The sequence below is a fragment of the Clupea harengus genome, chromosome 25, assembly GCF_900700415.2.
Source record: "Clupea harengus chromosome 25, Ch_v2.0.2, whole genome shotgun sequence".
NCBI classification, from domain to species: Eukaryota; Metazoa; Chordata; class Actinopteri; order Clupeiformes; family Clupeidae; genus Clupea; species Clupea harengus.
In genome coordinates, this window is record NC_045176.1 from 10,365,449 (window position 1) to 10,371,480 (window position 6,032).

The following is a 6,032-nucleotide window of genomic DNA, read 5'->3' on the forward strand; positions in this document are numbered from 1 at the left end:
ACCTCCGGCCAATAGCCCCATTGTTCTGTGGGGTGTTGCATCTGTGAATGAGGCTCTCTTGATTGCATTTCATCAGTCAGGACTTTCATAACTACAAATCCATTCAGTGCTGAACCTCCATCCTGGCAGCCCGGGATCCATCAAGCCTCCTGCACACACCAAAATGTGAATGAGGTTACTGTACAGAGTACTACACCTCTTGAGGCACATCACTGCACATGAATTCTCACGAGTCGAGCAGCCGGCTTGCCTACCCTCCATTTCATCTATCACACACAAAGGAACATTTTGATAAATAACGTGTTTGTGAGAGTTCCCATATGCAATGGCAAAAATAGCAAGGAAGTAAACATCCCTAAAGCGTAGATGTTTACATTTTGCAGTACTGTGTGCTAGACGTGGAATTAATATTTTGTGTACTTGTTTATTCAGCATTGCTAATACAATAAAATAACTAATAGTCATATAGATTTGAAGTAAATACATACTCACACAACACAATGAGATATAATCTGCAATACTGTATCTTGTATGCTCCATATACTGCCTCACGCAAGGCATCCTGGCTGTGTATTTTGGTGTCACGGTGAACTTGGCTGAAATAATGAAAAGCTTGATGCAAAACGACTACTCAGTCTAACCATATTACTTGCTTGTTTTGTGCTCTCAGAAGCCATCAGAAAGTCTCCTTTCCAAAGGCTTTCCCCTGGACAATGTTCAGTGATTTTTTTCTCCAGGCCCATATTTACTTCTGTGTTTTGTGCATGGCCTTTATCAGTCTCCAAGGGAACAAGTTTGTCCTTTAAAAAAAAAGCTACAGCATATTCTGTGGCATGTCAAGTCACATTCTGTTCATTCAATTTTATTTGTTTTGCTATATAACTAAAATGTAATTAAATTGAATTTCTATACCTTGGTTTTCTGTATACTGTCCATAATTGTTTTTGCTTTGTTAATATATTGTTTTTGCTTCGTGTTATTTATCTCACAATCATACACATGGTAAATTGAGAGTGGGATTTTGTGCTCGTTTATTCAAATCATTCTTCAAAAATATTTAAAAGATCTGAGTTGTTAACAGCACCATGCATCTGAATGAGACATAATAATAATAACAAATAATGTCCCCTCATCTCATCTGTATTAGTCCTTTTCTCCTCTCATATTCCTTAGGTGTGCCTGCTTCTCTTGTCTTGTCTCTTGATTTGTCCGGTGATGTGCCTGCGCCTGCCTGAGATTAAACATACCAGGTGCAAGTTCAAACAGATATGAAAAAACATCATAATAATGCACCTTCTCACCATGCACAGGAAGACACAGACATACACACACATCATACTGTTTCTCTCACACAGACAGACAGACAGACAGACAGACAGACAGACAGACAGCCAGACAAACAGACAGACAGACAGACAGACAGACAGACAGACAGACAGACAGACAGACAGACAGACAGACAGACAGACAGACAGACAGACAGAGACACACACACACACACAAACATTCTAATTCTTTACATCCTGTTTACCAATGTCAATCTGCAACATCAGCATCACAATACCTGTTTGCATGTTTATAGTTAAGTGTGGTACATAGTAAGGCAGTCTCCTTCCTGTCATTCTCAAAATGACTTCACTTCCCTCATCCTTCTGTCTTATCTCTTTCTTCTTCCTTTCATATACTTGCACCAACCCAACCTATAACTACCCCCTTTTCTATGAACAAGAGTTTTTTTGCTGAAGAAACCCTACCCAATGTGTGTATGTGTGTGTGTTTGTGCATGTGTGGAATTTGGTAAAGTCATAAAGCATGAAGCCAATAAAACATAAATAACTATATTTTCAAGCCTTGGGTCTGTAAAACCCTAAAGATAACAGGCGGGGTATGTGAATTAGTAAAAAAAGCTGGGAAAAAAGCTGGGAAGCCTGTCACTCCCTGCACATGAATCTCACTTAAATGGACAGGAACCCATGGCAGAAGGCCTTTAGCAAGCGGAAGCTTACCAGAACAGCGACCGCGGAAAGTTCCCAGAAGATAGAGCCCACCTAGAACAGAAAGGAAAAAAGCAAGCAAAACTGGTAGAATCAAGTTCGTAAGTTCATAGGTTTTCTGACTCAGTCTCTGAGCTACACTGAGCTTTTGGGGAAACCTCTTTTCAACTTCTGACAAAAACCACCAACTTGATCAGGAAATCACACACAGGGAAGCTGCCAGGGTGAAGTAACCCTTTGACGCAAATCAACAAAAATGTAAATAGTGCCAGGAAATGATGCCTCTGTGAACAATTAAACATGTTAGTCACGGTATTTACGTCTTCCTCCAGTGGTTACTGAGGAATACTCATCTGCTCTATCTTAACACACTTCCTTGCCTGTAGCTCATCCATATCTTTCCAATGCTGTTTGTTTGAAAGCATGAAAATGGAAAGGGAAAAGAACAAAATCATTCCTTAAAGTGTCAGTTAAAGAAGATTTAGGATCTAGATTTAGAATAGGTCCGTTATTTGTTCATGCAACTGGTCCTGCCATTTACAGTCAGCGATTTATACCGGTAATAATATAACATTGATAACCCTTACTACCAGTGGTGTATAAAGTACCCAAAAGCCATACTTGAGTAAAAGTAAAGATACCTTACTGGAAAATGACTCAAGTAAAAGTAAAAGTAAACTTTTAGAATACTACTTGAGTAAAAGTCTTAAAGTATCTGATCTTTACTGTACTTAAGTATCAAAAGTAATTTTCTGATATTAAATGTACTTAAGTATTGAAAGTAAAAGTACAAGTAAATGATGTTAATAAAAAAGCAAAGGGTCAGAATTTTGAGAATTATGCAGTTTATTCCGACTAGAATGAGCATACTTATAAACTGGGCCTTAATTGAACACAATTTTAACACAATAGGCAATACTAAAGCAGCACCGAAAGTAACAACCCAGTCATTACTTGAAACTGAATTTTTTTTTGTTCATCTTCAAACAAAACGTCCCAAAAAGCCATTATGATTTTTTTAAATTTTAATCTTTGTAACATTTTGTGAATGGGCTGCTGAGTATCCCAAGGCACAACCTGAGAGCCATAAACCTGGCGATCTGATACAAAGCCATAGCATTACATCAGGATCATCAGTTTTACAAGCAAGTTATCGGTACAGTGACTGTGAAATACTTTCAGCAACATGCACACACATCCCTTGAACAATAACGTTACTAGCAGCTATTTTGCTCCACACTGCTACGTTACTGTACTGTAGATTGACACCATCCTAGCTAGCTAGCTAGATACCTCGCCAGAGATGGAATAAATAATCTTTGTAGGTTATTAGCTAGCTTGAAATATTATATACAGATCTTACCCAGCGGTGAAAGAACATGACTAGTCTACAAGGTTGTGCTGGTGGCATTTAATGAAGAGGTCATGGGGTTTCTCATTTTTTGATTGAGACCTGTGTGCTTTTGCTTCGATTATTGTTGTGTCCCCTTCGTTGTTGATCTTAATGTTTTGGATATATCCTTCCACTGCATATTGCAGTCCATTTTGCCTTGATCTGGAGGATATGGCGGAGTTATTACTCCAAAAAGAATCACTGACACTGACAGACAGTATGGTGCATTAACGAGTTAAAAAGACGTAGCAACAGTAACTAAGAGGACGGGGCTTTTGCGAACGGTCAATAGCGCATTAACGTGAGCTAGGACCACTGATTCGCCAAACCTGCTTGCAGTCTGTGTTCTACCACAGTCCCCGACGTTGGTCTCGTCACTCTCACTAAAGATGATTTGATTTTGTAACGAGTAACGAAGGTTTCAGGGGAAATGTATCGGAGTAAAAGTATCAGTTTTCTTTGCTAAATGTAGCGAAGTAAAAGTAAAAGTAAACAGAAATATAAGTAGTAAAGTAAAGTACAGATATCCAAAAAAAATGACTTAAGTACAGTAACGAAGTATTTCTACTTCGTTAATATACAACACTGCTTACTACCAACACATGATGTCAGATTTTGTGAATATTTACTGGTTTGTGCTGGCCATTTATAACCAGCAACTGTAAGCTAGTTAGTTAGGCTACAGAACTAAAGTGGTGTCAGTTAGCCTATTTAACAAGTGTAAGAAATGACAGTATATCCGTTCATTCGTTCATCCATTCATGATAAAGTAGCTGCTGTAACCACCAAAAGCTGGCCAGTATAATCTCCAAAATGGTAACAAAGGAAAGGTCCCCTGGATTGGCTCAGACACCTGGGGTCAGGGAGCTAACTGAGGAGTGAGTGACTGCAACCAATTATAGTATGGGAATGGGGGTAGGCCATGAAGAACCATCTCTTGCAGCAGGTTAGGCAAACTTGATTATCATACAGAACAACAAAAGGTTGCCAGACCTGTTTGCATTAGAAGCCATTACCGGAGTACCGGATCTTTGGATCCGGTACTTTTTTTAATCGCGTCCACACAAAGCCGTGTCAAGAAAAATCTTCGTCCACATGGAAACGCTGGAGCAGAGCAGGGTGGTTGAAAACGCTGTAAAGACGTCATGGAGCATGCGCATTAAGTGACAGAAGACAGAAGTCGAGATCCAACTAGCAATCTTCCTAATTACTGAACGACTTCTCTACCACCTGAAAACACTGTAATTCACGTCAGCTCATATAGGCTATTGCTGACACTTTTACAAACCGGTTTTGAACAATGGTCCGATGCAAATAGATTAAACTGATAGATTAAAGTTAATGTCATCCCTTTCCTAACCAGTTTCTCAACAACATCGATTTAGTTTATGTTGTTGCTGTTATGAAGTGACGCAGCGGGGTTAATAAGGGTTCAGGCTGAGGTTGCGAGGTGGCGCGTGGGGCGTTCACGTCCTCGGGTTAGAAAATGTGCGGATCGGGTGTCCACACGAACACGGATCCGCTGGCGGGTTGGAATCTTTCCAATCTGGAGACCGGATTCAAAAGATTGCGGATTCAGGGACCCAATCCGCTGGGTTCGTGTTGACGGAAGATCCGACAACATTTCTTTCTGGATTCAGGCAATCCAGGTTCCGTGTGGACGGGCCCTTAAACAGTATATATGGCTAGAGTTGGAGATGCCTGTTGTTCAGATCTGCACAGCTGAATCCAGAGTATGTTTCACGTGCTTTGTTACTGCACTTTACTGGAATAAAGACTGATTTCTTCATCAACCACAAAAGAAACATCCTTTTTTCTTACACAAGTAAATGATAACTCATTGATCATCTTCAGTTTCTGTGGTGTTAGTGGTGACTCTTTACCAAAATGTGAATGTACCAATCTCTTCTTTAGTAATATTATAATAATATTAGGTAATGTTTGGTTCATAATTTAGAAGTAATGTAGAGTGTAATCTATGGGTGTAACAGACCATCGGCACGGACATCAGGACGCAGAGAATGGAATTTCAACAGAGTTTATTGAGACTCAGCCAGGGAACGGGGGAAAATGGGAAACAAATAGGGAACAACACACTAACGGGGCGAATGCTCAGAAATATTAATAATTCAAATCAACCAAAACACTGGAGTCTTCACGAAAAACCAAAACTAAATACACAGAGATCAAACTCTGGAGAAACACGAACTCAGGAGATATGAGCTAGAAATAAGTAGAAATTAGCACAAACTAAGGAGATAACCACTTGTCGGTGAGACAGGGGCGCGGAACAGAACGAGGAGATTCATGGTGGACCAGGAGTCGGAATAGATCTCGGAGGAGTAGATGTCTGGGCGGAACGAATGAGATCGTAGGAGTAGATGTTGGGACCTGGAGTCGGAATCCAAGTAACGAAGGAGATCTAGGAGTAGATACCTAGACTTCACGAATCTAAAAGAAACTTGCCATGATTATAGCCCCACGTGGCTGATGCAGAATATAAGGTTTGTGTCCCAAGGTGGGTGCGTCCCTTCATGCTAGCCCCCCCTGAAGTGTGGTATGCTCAAAGCACTTTTTGGGCCATCGCTTGTCAACTGTCACGAAGAATTCCATTTTATGGCAAGCTGGCATCTAGGAGGTGCATG